At 31.7% G+C, this 14,729-nt stretch overlaps 1 pseudogene; it reads left to right on the top strand.

The window, feature by feature from the left end:
* The first annotated feature begins 3,899 nt into the window (after nt 1–3,899).
* LOC112484208 lies at nt 3,900–4,017 on the top strand (annotated as a pseudogene).
* Nucleotides 4,018–14,729: the final 10,712 nt, after the last annotated feature.

Raw genomic sequence — 14,729 nt, 5'->3', positions numbered from 1 at the left:
CTATTGGTTGTGGTAGTGGTGGTTGGGAGGGGACTAAAAAAAAAAACATTGCATATGTGGACTATTTCAGTTTAATCTTTAAACATTTGCCCTTAGCATTTTCTGTCCCAGGAATATTAAGAAATGTTACCAGTTTTACCTTTTATTTGGAAGGCATAATAATAAAATTTTATAGTTATCAAAATTCATAAATGAATATTACAGCTTTTATATATATCATCTATTTTAAGAAAACTATGGTTCAGTTTCTTTTTTGCTGTTGTAGAATAATTTGTGTATTGTCAAACATTCCAAATTTTTGGATTTGCTCTTCAATTTTGCAGTTTGTTTCAATATTCCAAAGATTAACGGAATTGAAGAGATAACTGTCTGAAAGAAAGTAATAAGAACATATAAATCATCTTCCACTGAATTAAAACACATTTAAACACATAAACTCAAAGTGCCCATATTAGTTAAATTTATGAAATATGTTTACTCCACTGCACTACCATTTCACTCCTTCATAACCCTTTTGACTTAGAATCCCCCAAATTTTGAAACGCACACATTAAATTATCTAATTTAATTTCCGAATACTTTTTCATTTGCTGTGACTATGCAATAAGAAATGTAGACAATTTCCATTTGGTATAATTGTTTTTATTAATTTTATACTGATTTTTTTTAGGTTATAGGTAATGGATTTATTTTTTTCAATTACAGTTGACATTCAGTATTATTTTATATTAGTTTCAGTTGTACAGCATAGTGGTTAGACATTTATATAATTTACAAAGTGATCTTTCTTGATAAATCTGGTACCCACCTGGCATCATATGGTTATTACAATATTATTGACTATATTCTCTATGCTGTACATTACATCATCATTACTCTTTTGTAATACTGATTTTTTACATTTTTTTAATGTTATACAATATACCAGAACAAATGTCAAATGCTCTGATTCTAAACAATCTAATTGTGAGAAATCACCAATGTATTTGAGGAAAAAAATGCAGAAAGGTTTTAAAGGCAATTCTAGAATGGTAAAAAGAGCACTGAACTTGGATTCAGAAGGCCTAGCTAGGTTTAACTCCAAGTTCTGTCATTTTATTACTATGTGATCTTGGTAAAACTATTTGTAAATGCTATTTTCTCATCTAAAAATGAGAACCATTCCTGTTCTATTTACCTGTTTGATGTTAGAATTAAATTAGAACACTACTTACTTTGTAAATGCTATAGCACTGTGTGACAATATTGTTTACAATTTAACTTATTTGCATGTTGAATTTTCCTAATAACATTATTTATAGATATATTTAATATTTTTTAATCTCAGCGTTACTGGATTTGAAATGACAACTTTGATTTGTTTATCCATTCAACAGATATTTATTGGACATCCACTCTGTAGAAGGTACTGTGGATTCAATGAGTAAGAGATCTAATTTGTGCTTTGAGGGGCTGGAGATTTATTGGAAAGCAGTATCATACAAACTGAAAAGAGTGGCTTTGATCCATTGGTATCTGGATCAACAGAGCAAGTACACTTCCGCTCAGCCATTTGTTTTGGACAAATTCTTCTTATACATCTGTTTTTCCAAGAACCTTGTGAAGATCAGAAGTCAGGGATTGGCTGCCCTTGAATGACTGTGGTGCCTGTGTGATAATCAATTTCATAGTAATGGCTTTGTGATAATTATAGACAATAATATCTTTTCTCAGAATTGAGGTAATCATTTTAAAGTTAATAAAATTATATGTGCTTATGACTGATACACTGATTTGACTCATAATGAGGTGTGACTCCTTTCTCTTTTACGTTTGTTATTACTTTGGAACACTAATCATAATACACTCCTTTATGAAGTCAGTATTATTTTAGGTGTTCCAATTTATGGTTTTCACTTTGTTTGAATGTTGGAATACAGTAAAAATGAATTTGAATACTAAGGACTTTGGTCTACATATTCCTTAAATTTGAGTTTGTACTTAACAATTTTGTAAGGAAGGTCCTGATATGGAAATTTTATCATATAACATTACAAACTCTGTGCTTATGAAAAATTATTCATGCCTTCTCCAATGTAAATTCAAAGATATTCAGGAAGTTTTAGAAAAGTATACCAAGCTTCTTGTGATCATAAGTAAAATGTATTATGCAGTTGTTAACCTGTTATTGATATGGATGAAATAGATTATTAATCATTTCACATTAAACACCAAAATTAAATAAAATATTAAATATCTGGACATATTTGTATGTAAATATAGAAAAATAAAATTTACTTGTAGTAAAATCCTTGGTTATTAATATGACTTTAGACATTTCTATCAGATTGTTTTAAAAAAAGTAGGAGACTAGTTGCTAACATGTGGTTCATGTCCAATAAATAGAGAAAGGAGTTTCAGATCAATTTACCCATCTGTCTTAAAATATCATGTTTAGAAAATCAAGGTGATGTAAAATTATTGCCTAGATAAAAATTTAAAAGGAAAATAAATATATATCTTTTTGAAAGAAAGAAAAGAGTGGTTGGGTAAATAGAAACTATAGTCTTACATTAATTCAGAATACTGGGTAGCAATTTAGAAACAAGTGAATGTTTGCAGTATAGTGTCATTTCAGGAATAACAAAATGTATTAAGTAGACATACCTTCTGATATATATGTGCATACACAAGTTCTAGAAAAAATATTTTAATTAATTTCAGTGTGAAATTTTTTTATCTTTTGCATTTTGTAAGTTTTTGATAATGATGTTTCTTTGCTTACAGCCATCATCTTCAACTCAGCATTATCACCATGATCAGCCTCAAAATTATGACCTTTTCAAAAATAATCAAACATGATTACATCAGTAGTTTATATTTTAAGCTTGTAAATTTGTTTGTTGAATGGATAAACAAGTTAGGATTCAAACATGATTACTTTAACTCTCAATATAGTGCCTTTTCTGAAATACTGAAACATCATATTTTAGTTATAAGTTTTTGGGACTATTTGGGTTCTTTAATTCACAGAGTTGAAGTAAATATAGTAAAGTAAAATTTACTTGTAGTAAAGTTCTAAAAATCCATTATTTTTTAAAAATTCCTCTGACTTTATAATGTATAATGACTTTATAATAGTATACAGATCTCTTTAAGATCTGTTTTAAGAGAAATTTAGAGTTTATTTTTTTGTGTTAATTCCTGTATTCTCGTATTACCCTTGACAGAAGAATTGTGTAGCTGCTATTGCTTTTATATTAATCTGTTTTTTTCAGTCCAAATATACAGGAAAATGATCAGAATTACTAAAACATATAGCAATGTCACTATATAATAGGTAAATGTATGAAATCAATTTTATTTCTATATATTATCAACAAAGAAAATATAAAATTTAAATATAACTGCCATTTACAATAACTTAAAAATGCTTATTCAATATGATGATATGTTTAATCTCTTCACTAAAAACTAGAAAACTTCATTATATTAGTTTGCTATACTGCCATAATAAATTACCATAACTTTAGTGGCTTAAGAAAACACAAATTTATTACATTACTGTTCTTAAAGTCAGAAATATTCAGACTTCAACCAAGGTGTCAGCAGGCTTCATTTCTTTTTGAAGTCTCTAGGGGAAATCTGTTTCTTGCTCATTTGGGTTGTTGGCAGAATTTAGTTCCTGTGTTTGTAAGACCGAGGGGGCCATTTTCCTTTGGCTATAAACTAAGAGTTGTTGCTAGCTTTTTGAGGCTGCTACATTCCTTGACTCATGTCCCCTTCCTCCATCTTCAAAGCTATACAGTGGCTTTTGGTGTCACTCACTGTTCTGCCTTTATTTTTAAGGATTTATGTGATTAAATTTGGCTCACCTAGATCATCTATGATAATCTCATCATTTTAAGGTCTTGAATGTTGTCTACAGCCATGCCACCCTGAACACTCCTGATCCCATCTGATCTTGGAACTAAGCAGAGTTGGGCCTGGTTAGTACTTGGATGAGAGACCACCTAGGAAGATTGGGTGCTATAGGCATAAAAACAAAAAAATAAGGTCTTTAATCTTAATCGATTATGCAAATTCCCTTTTGCCATAAAAGATAACATATTTGTAGGTTCTGGGAATTAGGATATAGACATCATTCAGGGCCATTATTCTGCCTGTCATAATTATTAAGCAGAATTAAAATGAACTAATAAAACAGGATTGTACTATGTTTATGAATTGGAAGGCAATAGTCTAAAAATGTTAATTAATTTTTATTGTGAGTCAAAGCCTTGTGTAAGTCCTAAAATGTCATGGAAATAATTTCTAACAAATGAAGGAAAAAAGAAGAGACAAAAACTTGGAAAAATGAGAGTTGTTTAAGTGAATTTACATACATTATTAAAGAGGAATTAAATCTACAGATATTGTGAAAACTATGTCATCTTAGAAAAAATTATATGAAGCTAGTGAAGAATGATAATTAAGCTGGGAAAGCATAAGAAAATTATTTAATGAGTCTTTCAAGAGATATTAAAGAAAACATAGAGTGCTTAAAACGAAGGGACTCAGTCTCAGAAAAACAAATAACAATATGATTATATGATCTGTGTTTCCAAATAGTCCAGTTTGTGAAATAACTATGTACTTGATGTTTAAGTGGAAAATTGTTTACTCCTCTTGGTTTTTAAGGCAGAATCATAGGGTTAATTAGCTGAAAGCAAACAAGTTTGATATGTGAACCCCTTCCTAATGTAGACTTCAGAGGACATCACCATCCACATGTGCATTCGAGATGAGAGTACATGGAAATGGAAGGGAAGCACAGACTTTGTTAACATCTGTCACAAATTTAATTCCTTCTAACTTGCTTAGAGAATTTCCTAAACTTCTCAATGCTTTCTGTACTTTTTTTCTTTGAAATCTTTATTTTCTGACTTTTGCTCCTTCTTTTTTTCTCTTCTTAGTTAAAGAGATAGTAAATAGACATATTCTTATGGTTGTTGAAGGAAGGAAAGAATTATTGCTTTTTCATTATTTCCACCTGACTCTTCAGTTTGTAAAAGCTCAGTGCATTTTCTCACTCTAGAGTATATCTCTGTGTTATATATTTCTTAACATTAGAGAGTTCTAAGTTTCCAGTGTAAGAATTTATACCAAAAAGCAAGTGGCAATGACCAGAATGAACTTGATCAGTATCAAAACTTTCATCTTGTCCTCTTAATCTTTACAAGTTTCTAAATAAGAGAACTTTATAGTAGTGTTTTGATCCCTGCTCAGAATTACTTTTAATACGGAATGTGATAATTAAGGGTAATTCTAAAAATTTATGCTGTGATTTCTAGGTTATCATACTTTTTTGAAAAACTTTGTGAAATAAACATTTTTTAGTAACTTAGTATTAAAAATAGAGTAATTAATATGTTATACTAGATTCCTACAATTTTAGGGCTTTACTCAACTCTATTTTTGTATAATTTACTTCCATGTTCTTTTAGTAAAATTGATCAAAGTCTAAAAATATTCAGGTAGAAAGGTTAATAAAAAATTTTTCAATGTTTAAAATGCTTTGATGCTTAAAATGTTTTGAAATATTTTCTTAAATAATTTTATTTAGGAAAATATAGGAAACATCTTTCTTAACTTGTTTGAAAGCGAGTATCAGAATTATTTTATTTGCAACTACTTTAGAGCTTCATGAATATATTTTTAATTATATAAAGTTTACTTTGCCTGGGTAGTTGTTTTATTCTTAATCACTTGCCATTTTTCACATGTATATATATGTTAAATCACAAACCACAACAGATGGTAAAAATTCTGTGCCTGAGGTAAATCAGATGTGAGAATTAATCAGTGTATTTTAAAATTCATTGAAGTAATTATGGTAAAGTAGTTCTATGGTAAATGGAGTTTTCCTTGGAATTAGAATATCTATGGTTAAGTCTTAGCTGTCAACTTAGCAATTTGACCATAGGGAGATCATCTAACCTTATCTGTAGAAAAAGTTAATATTTTCCTAATTCACATTATAAGATGTTCTGAGATTTAAATGAGAACATTTATTAATATATAATATATAGTAAAGTTTTTGTAAATATAGTTAACAAATTAAAGCCTAACTCATTTATATAGTGAATTGAATTAATATCTATTTACCTTACTTGACTTGTATGTAAAAATACTGATTATATTTTAAATCATATTGAAAGCATTTGTTATAATAAATCTCATTTATTAATTCATTCAAAAATATTTAAGAATTATATATTTTAAGCTCTCTGATTGGTGGTACTACTACTACTACTACTACTACTAATGGTACCAATGACAGATAAAATGAAAAAGAATGGCTTTCTTTTTCCGACGACAGTTTTTAGTAGATTCAACATATTTCAACTGGGCAAGTCCTTTAGTATTAGAGGAGTGTCTTCTAATTCACTTTTGCTTCAAAGAACCTCTTGAGTTTGTCTGCTGGATAATCAACAATATAGTAAATGTGCCAGCAATAGAACAATATATAATGCTGTCTTTTCATGGGATTTGAGGTCATCAACTTCAAACCAAAAAGGCTCATGCACTTAAGAGTGTTACACTGATTTGACTCTTAATGTGATTTGCTTTCTTTCACATGTGTTTTCCATTTGTTTCAGAAAACTAATTTCTATATACCCTTTCATGGAGTTCAAAATTATAGTTTTATTAGCTAGATATTGGGACTTGGCCAAGAGGGATTTTTAGGTAAAGGATTGTTGTCCTCAGACATCAGCCACTATAAACAGTTTTGTTTAACAACTTCCTAAGGAAAAGATCTTGATCTTCACTTTAGCCATTCCCTCTGTGTAGAATCTTTTCCTTTACCCGATGTCCACTTTATTAACATTTGTGGGAGAAAAAAAATCTCATATTAACATTATATGTTTGTTTGTTTAATAATTTTTTATCTCTTCCCTTGTGTTAATACAAGGAGATTCAGAAATATAATCAAAGAGAACATATTTAATTTAGTAATAAAAATAATTAAAATTATAACTTATGGTTTTACTTAGAAGCTCCTTAATGTTGAGATGCCCAGGGCTTGGTGACTCTTCTCTTTCCTATCTGCAATCCCTCACTTAGTGATTTCATCTGGTTTCATGGTTTTAAATGCCATCTCTATGTTATTGACTCCTAAATATATAATTTTGCTGGTCCTGACCTAATTAGATGCTTATTAGATCTTCCAACTTTCCCACCCCCAGCTGCTAATTGATATTGCTAATTAGATCACTAATAGACATCTCAAATTGACGTTTCCAAAATGGAACTCCCAGTATTCCTTTACAATACAACCAATACCTGCTATGCTTATAGCCTTCACTATCCTTTCAGTTTTTTCGATCAAAAACTTTAGAATCATTATGACTCTCTTTATCTCACCTTTCACATCTAGGACATCAGTAAATTCTTCAAAGAATACCTAGGATCCTACTTCTTTTCACTTCCCCCATCCAAGTCACCATTCTCTCTCATCTGGCTTATATTAATGGTCCTCTAATTGGTCTCTGCCACACCAAGGTCTAGTAAGGATGTGATTGATGGCTTTAGGTCAAACCATTTTACTTGCATAGTGAAAATGTAGTGGCTTATATTTGTTACCAGCTCTTTATGACTTTCCTAAAATTAGCAGTTAGAATATAAAATGTTTTATAAAAACTCTATAAGCATATGTCTGTGTATATAATGGGCTACTTTCATTCATTTTGTTAAATTTCATAAGAATACTTAAGATCTATACTCTCAATAAATTTCAATTATTACCCATAGTTTCATGCTGTACATTAGATCCTCAGAATGTATCCATCTTATAATTTAAAATTTGTACCCTTTGACCAACATCTTCCAATTTTTCCCACCCACCCTCAACTGCTGCCAACCACCATTCCATTTCTATGAGTTTTTTTTTTAATTCCACTTATAAATAATATTGTACAATTTTTTTATTTTTCTGTATGGTTTATTTCACTTAGCAAAAAAATCCAGACTTGTCCATGTCATCACGAATGGCAAAATTTCCTCCCTTTTTTATGGCTGAATAATATTTCATTACATGTATCATACAATATATGGACACTTAAGTTAGGCCTTTACTAGCTCTTACCCTAATCTTAAATTGTAGTGAGAGAAATTCCACTTTTTTTTTTTCCAAATCCCAAATGATTTCATTGTTAAGAGTAAGGATTACAAGTTTAAATGCCTAGTTAACAGTGAACGTATGAAGTAGGCCTGGTGGAGACTAGTGAAATAAAGAGAGCATGCCTTATTTATGAAAGCAAGGAGTGTCAGTTTCTTAGTTCTAGTTCACTGATTCTCAAAGTACTAGTAAGAAATTAGATAAAGAGCTTGTACCAGAATATACTGCTTTTGTCATCAAGAAAGTTTTTATTAAATAAATGAAAAAATGAATAAATTGATAAATATCAAAGAAATAGGAAAAAAAACAAGTGTGCATAATGACAACATAGATTTATGTTCTTTACTCCTAGCTAATTGGTAAAGGTTTGTGGTCCAGCAGCCAGTTTGCAGATCACACTTTGTATAGCACTGCTGTAATTGACAGTTGTCATACAAGACTGCATGCCCATAGTACCAGATCTTTCATGTTATAAAGGAAAATATGGATTTTTACATACATTCTCCAATTTTTTAATTGCTTTACATATTGACAACTAACTCAATTGTTTAAAGTACTATTCAGATCAGAACATTCGAGAAAGTAAAAATTCGACCTGTTGTTTAACATCCAGTTCAAATAATACATTTTTCGTAACTTTTTTTTTCTGTGATCACTGCTCTGATCTCTCAGTCTGTAAGAAATCTCTCTTATTTTGTATTGTGCCATGATTTTTTATATATACATGTGCTGTGTACCCCCCCTTTACTTTGAGCTCCCACAATCATTGTTTGGGTCTTTTTTTATTGTCTCATAGCACTTTGCACAGAGACATGCTATTGGTAGATGCTCAAAGTATATGTTGAATGTGTTAATTTAATATATTCAATTATCTGAAATTAAACATTGCTTATACAATAAAGAGACTTGGACAGTATTTTCAGTGTATAAAAATTTTGTAAATGTCTAAGAATGAGCAGAGAATTTGGCAAGAATTTTTTCCATGTGCACGTACATGGAGCTATGGGACAGACTCAAATTTATGCCTGTGCTTAGCAAATCCTTACAATATTCCCCACCAACACTTTGAGGACACTCAAGGATTATAGAAAGAAGAGATACCTCGTCCACCAATTTGATTTGGGTTTATAATGTTAATTCAGATTATGAAGACATGTCCATGAAATATCATGAGTACATTGATTTTAATAGACATATGAAAAAATGCTCAACCGCATTAGCTATTAGGGAAATACAAATCAAAATCACAATGAGATACCATCTCACACCTGTTAGAATGGCTATCATCAACAAGACAAGTAATAACAAGTGTTGGAGAGATCGTGGAGAAAAAGAAACCCTCATACACTGCTGGTAGGAATGTAAATTGGTTCAGCTACTATGGAAAACAGTATGGAGAGCCTTCAAAAAATTAAGAATAGAATTATCATATGACCCAGCAATCCCTCTTCTGGGTATCTATTCAAAAATATAGAATACATTTATCTGTAAAGATATATGCACCCTAATGTTCATTGTAACATTATTCATGGTGACCAAGACATGGAAACAAATAGAAGTGTCCTTTGATAGATGATTGGATAAAAAAGATGTGGTACATATATACAATGGAATATTATTACTCAGACATAAAAACAGATGAAATACTGCCATTTTCGATACCATGTATGGATCTTGAGATAATTACACTAAGCAAATAAGTCAGACAGAAAAAATTGAGAACCATATGATGTCATTCATGTGTAGGATATAAAACTGAAAGCAACAAATGAACAAAACAAACAAAAACTCATAGACACACAACAATTTAATGGTTACCAGAAGAAAACTGGTAGATAAGGATAAAGAGGATCAAATATATGATGATGAAAGGAGATTTCACTTTGGGTGGTGAACACTTGATGAATTATACAGATGATGTATTATTGAATTATACACTTGAAACCTATATAATTTTATTAACCAATGCCACCCCAATAAATTTAATTAAAAAATCTAAGGAAAAAAAAACTGCTGTGGGACAGACTTGAGAATTATTTTAAGATAAAAACTGATAAACCTAAAATATATGTGGCCTGAGGAGAAAAATAATTTTTGTTTTTTTCCTTTTTCAGTCTAAATTACTTTTGTATGTATGTTATTGACTTCACACTGTAGAAAGGAAGAAGGACTCTGTGATGAGAAATGGAAATAATAAATGAGGCCAGCCTTTCAGGTAAGCTATAGATTGATAGGCAAGCCTCAATCTACATACACACATGCCTTGTAAAATTAGATCAAGAAAACTATCTCTCAGAGGATCATGAAGAGGAGGGACAGGGGTAGGATTTCTCAGTTTAGTTCTCCTTGGGTCACAGTCTATGTGTGTGGTAACTGTGGTGAGGAGAGGGGGCCAGTCCAAAAGATGTCAGTGACGTTATCCATGCAAGACATTGTCCATGCAAGACAGGGTCTTGCTGGATCTAAAAAGCACATATTTTTTTTCCAGTGCTTTGTAGCTGAGGAACAATTTAAATCCTCTTTTCCATAGAAAGAGATGTTTGCAGACTTCTAGGAACATCTTGGTATTTACCAGGTCTAAATTTTCATTCAGGGGAAGAAGACATGTTCAGTTCTCAGATTCTCTGAATAATATCTCTGCCTCCAATTTTATAGCATCCTAGAAACCTCATATCCTACATAAGAGATTTTTATTATTCTATAGGTAACACCTTTAACTGTTTATTTCCTTCCATAAGAATAAAATTTACCAAGTTAATAAATTATCTTTTTAATTTGTAAGAGCAAAATTTTGTTGGGTAATTTAGTCAAGGTCAGTGAATGAGAGAATTCTGTGCTGAAGAGAGGGGAATTAAAAGGATTTAGGTTGTCTTGCTCTTAGAACATCAAAAACTTTTTAGAGTGGAGTGAAGATAAAAGACGAATTCCACTTTTACATCAAGTAATGAGGTCTGTGAAATGAATCAGTCATCATAATAAAATGCAATGACAATTTTTATGGTATCTGAAATATGTGATATGACATGTTGATGATAGACTAAGAAGAAAGACTAAAATTACAATAAAATATGCTTAAAGAATTGCTATATTTTCATTGCTAAAAATTTCAGTATTTTTTCCTCATATTTTTGATTATTGATTGAGATATTCAATTGATATTCAAGGGCTGTGTACAGTAGATGTCATCTATTGGTTCTGAGTAGTGTTGTCAGTTGTAGGTTATGAGGCATTTTGTACAACAATAGTGGCTCCTGGAGTTGAAGGAGTAACAGGACCTGTGGCATTAGATTCTGGAATTGCAGTGAAATCCTCATCAAATTCTGGGCCATATTCATATTCATATTTAGAGGCTGAATCATAATCTTCAGTGCCATAGGTATACTCTTCAGGGTTGGTGACATCCTTTTCAGGCATAGTGTCAACAGTTGTATTGTTAGCAATAGTGACATTTGGGAGGGCAGAAGTGATATTGATTATTAGCAGAGTAGTGCCAAGGGTGTTCATTCCTGGAGCAGCTGCTGTGGTTTTAAGAACCTCTGCAGTATCAGTTGCAGGGTAAGTTGCACTGTTAGTGCTCACTACAGCGGCTGTGAGTCTTGTCATAAAAGCTGTTACAGCAGTCCCTTCAATAGCTGTGCCAGTGTTAGTGGTAGTGGTTTCAATTGCAGAAGTGGTTTCACTGCTGGCAGCAACAGTAGTGTCAGTTATGGTAGCAGTTGTGTCACCTTCAAGAGTAGTGGTCTCTTGTTTGGTGGTAGTGGTATCAGGAGACTGACTGTGTGGTGATTTGAGATGCAGAGGTAGTGGTAGTAGGTGAGAAGGCTTTTACAGTGCGTATAATTTGAGCTGTTAGTAGTATCATTTGTACCTCCAGTGACTGTCATGATGATATCTTCAAAGACAGTAGTTGATGCTGTGTGCAATGCAGTAGTTGCTTCTACAGAATTCTCAGATGGCTGCTTTTTTGGTTGATGTGGACAAGGTATGGAATTATGAGCTTTAGATGTCTGAGCTGGAAGTTGAGAAAGATGAGATTTTAATGGACAAGATGGTGGTGGATGAGGTTTGCCTCCATGATGCCTGAGAGCATGTGGTAACAGTGGGTAAATTTGAACCTGGTTAACAGAATGCAAAGGTCTCATTTTTTTTCTTTGTTTTTGGAAGCTGGTTGCTGGCTTCTGTCAGAATTGCATCCTCGGGACTTTATGGCTACGGATTTAGCAATTCTTTTTGAAGTAGATCTGGAGCCTGGCAAATTGTTTGATAGAGACATCTTAGAAGAAAGTCTCCTTGTTTTACTCTTGGGGATTTTAGACTTTGGCTGTTTAGATTTAGGAACCAGGTATCTTCTTACTGAACCTTGGGAAGATGATTTGTGTCTAAGTGCAGGTTTGGCATGTGGAGTTTTTCATTTTGCTGTTTTTACATTGATTTCTCTGTAGCACTAGCAACTGAAGATCTTTTTGCTATACTGTACAAAGATAACGTCTACTTGGGTATAGACTTGGTAACTTTTGACTGTTTCTATTTAGCCTTAGCAGTTTTCTTCTTTTTTATGCTAGCCTTGGGAGATGACTGTTTGGATTTAGACTTTTCAGCTAAAGTCAGTTGGTGTGATTTGAGGACTAAGTTCTGATTTCTTGAAATTGACTTTGACTGAGGCTGTTTTTGTGCAATCTTGTTAGCTAGAAATTGGTTTTTGGTAGAGGTAGACCTCTTTGCTGCATCTTGAGAAGATAATGAGTGCTTGGATGTAGACTTGAAAGTTATATTTTTTTAAAATTTAGATGCTAGAAATCGGTTTGGTAAAACTGATAGAAATTATTTTGGTCGATTCCCAGTAAGTGAAGCCGCGCTTGGTGGCTGCATTGATATCTGGGCTTGGGCTTGTCTTGGTGCAGCCTTGGCATGTGAAGATTTCGTTTTTCTAGTTTTGGAAGTTGAATTTAGCCTTAACGGTTTCTGTCTTGGGTGGTCATGAGTTTTAAGACTCTCTCTTGTCTGAAAATAAAAATAATACATATAATGAATTAAATATATGTAGCATCAAATTACATTGGTTTTATTTAAAAATATTCCATAGTAAAAAATTTAAAATAGGCCTTTAAAATTGTTTTTCAGATTTGATTTCAATTTCTTTTCTTTTTTTCTTTTATACAGATTACTTTTCGAAGAAGTTTTAGGTTCCCGGTGTAACTGAGAGTTCCCATAAACTCCCTGCCTCTGCATGCATACGTAGTCTCCTCCATTATCAATATCCCATACCAGACTGGTACATTTGTTAACAATCAATGAACCTACATTACACATTATTGTCACTTGAAGTTTATAGTTTACATTAGAGTTTACTCTTGGCATTGTACATTGTGGGTTTCGACATATGTATAGTGACATGCATCCACTATTATAGTATCTTATAGAATTGTTTCACTACTCTAAAAATCCTCTTTGTTCTGCTTATTCACTCCCTCTTACCCCTGCTAACCATTGATCTTTCAACTGTCTCCATATTTTTGCATTTTCCAGAACGTGGTATTATTGGAATCATACAGTATGTAGCCTTTTTAGATTGGCTTTTTCATTTAGTAATATGCATTTAAGTTTCCTCCATGTCTTTTCATGCCTTGATAGCTCAATTTTTTAGCGCCGAATAATATCCCATTATCTGGATATACCACATTTTATTTATCCTCTCACCACTGAGGGACATCTTGGTTGCTTCTAAGTTTTGGCAATTATGATAGACCAGTTATAAACATTCACAAGCATATTTCTGTGTGAACAGAAGTTTCTGATTTTTATATGTATATTCCCATTGTATGAATAAATAGAAAAGGATATAATAAAGTTTATGGAAATATTTTAAAGCAACATAGCATGCATTATCCTGGTAACAAGCACCATGATGTTTTTTACTCAAAGATGTTTTGTGGCATATGATTGATACGGACATCTTTATTGTTTTCTAAATGAGAAGAAAAAATTACCTGCTTAAGAGCACTGGAAACTTACCAAGAATGTAGTAAGGTGTAAGATGATCACAGATAAGATGAGGACCTTTATATTTTCTTCATGAAACCTAGCAAGAAAAAAGAATAAGGATCATCCATACTTAATGGTATAGTGATAAATATGTTATTCAAATCCACATTTATTTTAGTAAATTATGGTAGTAAGATTTCTCAGGAAGGAACACCATTACTAAAAATTTGCTGGTTCCCAAAGCGCTATTTTCCCAAAGAGCTACCTTTTATAAAGTTTAAATAATATGAGCATAATTTAGAGTAATTGGGGTTAACAGCTTATTGTTTCTTTAAATTTAAGAATAAACACATTATTTAACTAAAATTATTTTTTAAAAAGTTTTTAGTTTAAAAAAATGGTAATTTATACTTTTAGGATGTTAAAGACAATGCTCCCATAGAGGCCTGGAAGGGTTGAAGGAAACATTAAAGTCAGCACTCACATTATCACTAGAAAGTGCTTTAGGCAGAATGAGACATTCTTATTATAGCAATTTTTACTCAACAAAAACACATTTGCCTCGTGATTGAATTGTATCAAAGGCTGTTATTCAACCACAGAACTT

The sequence above is a fragment of the Pteropus alecto genome, unplaced genomic scaffold, assembly GCF_000325575.1.
Source record: "Pteropus alecto unplaced genomic scaffold, ASM32557v1 scaffold237, whole genome shotgun sequence".
Taxonomy (NCBI): Eukaryota; Metazoa; Chordata; class Mammalia; order Chiroptera; family Pteropodidae; genus Pteropus; species Pteropus alecto.
The sequence above is the reverse complement of the archived record's forward strand: the minus strand, read 5'-3'. Positions and strand labels throughout refer to the sequence as shown.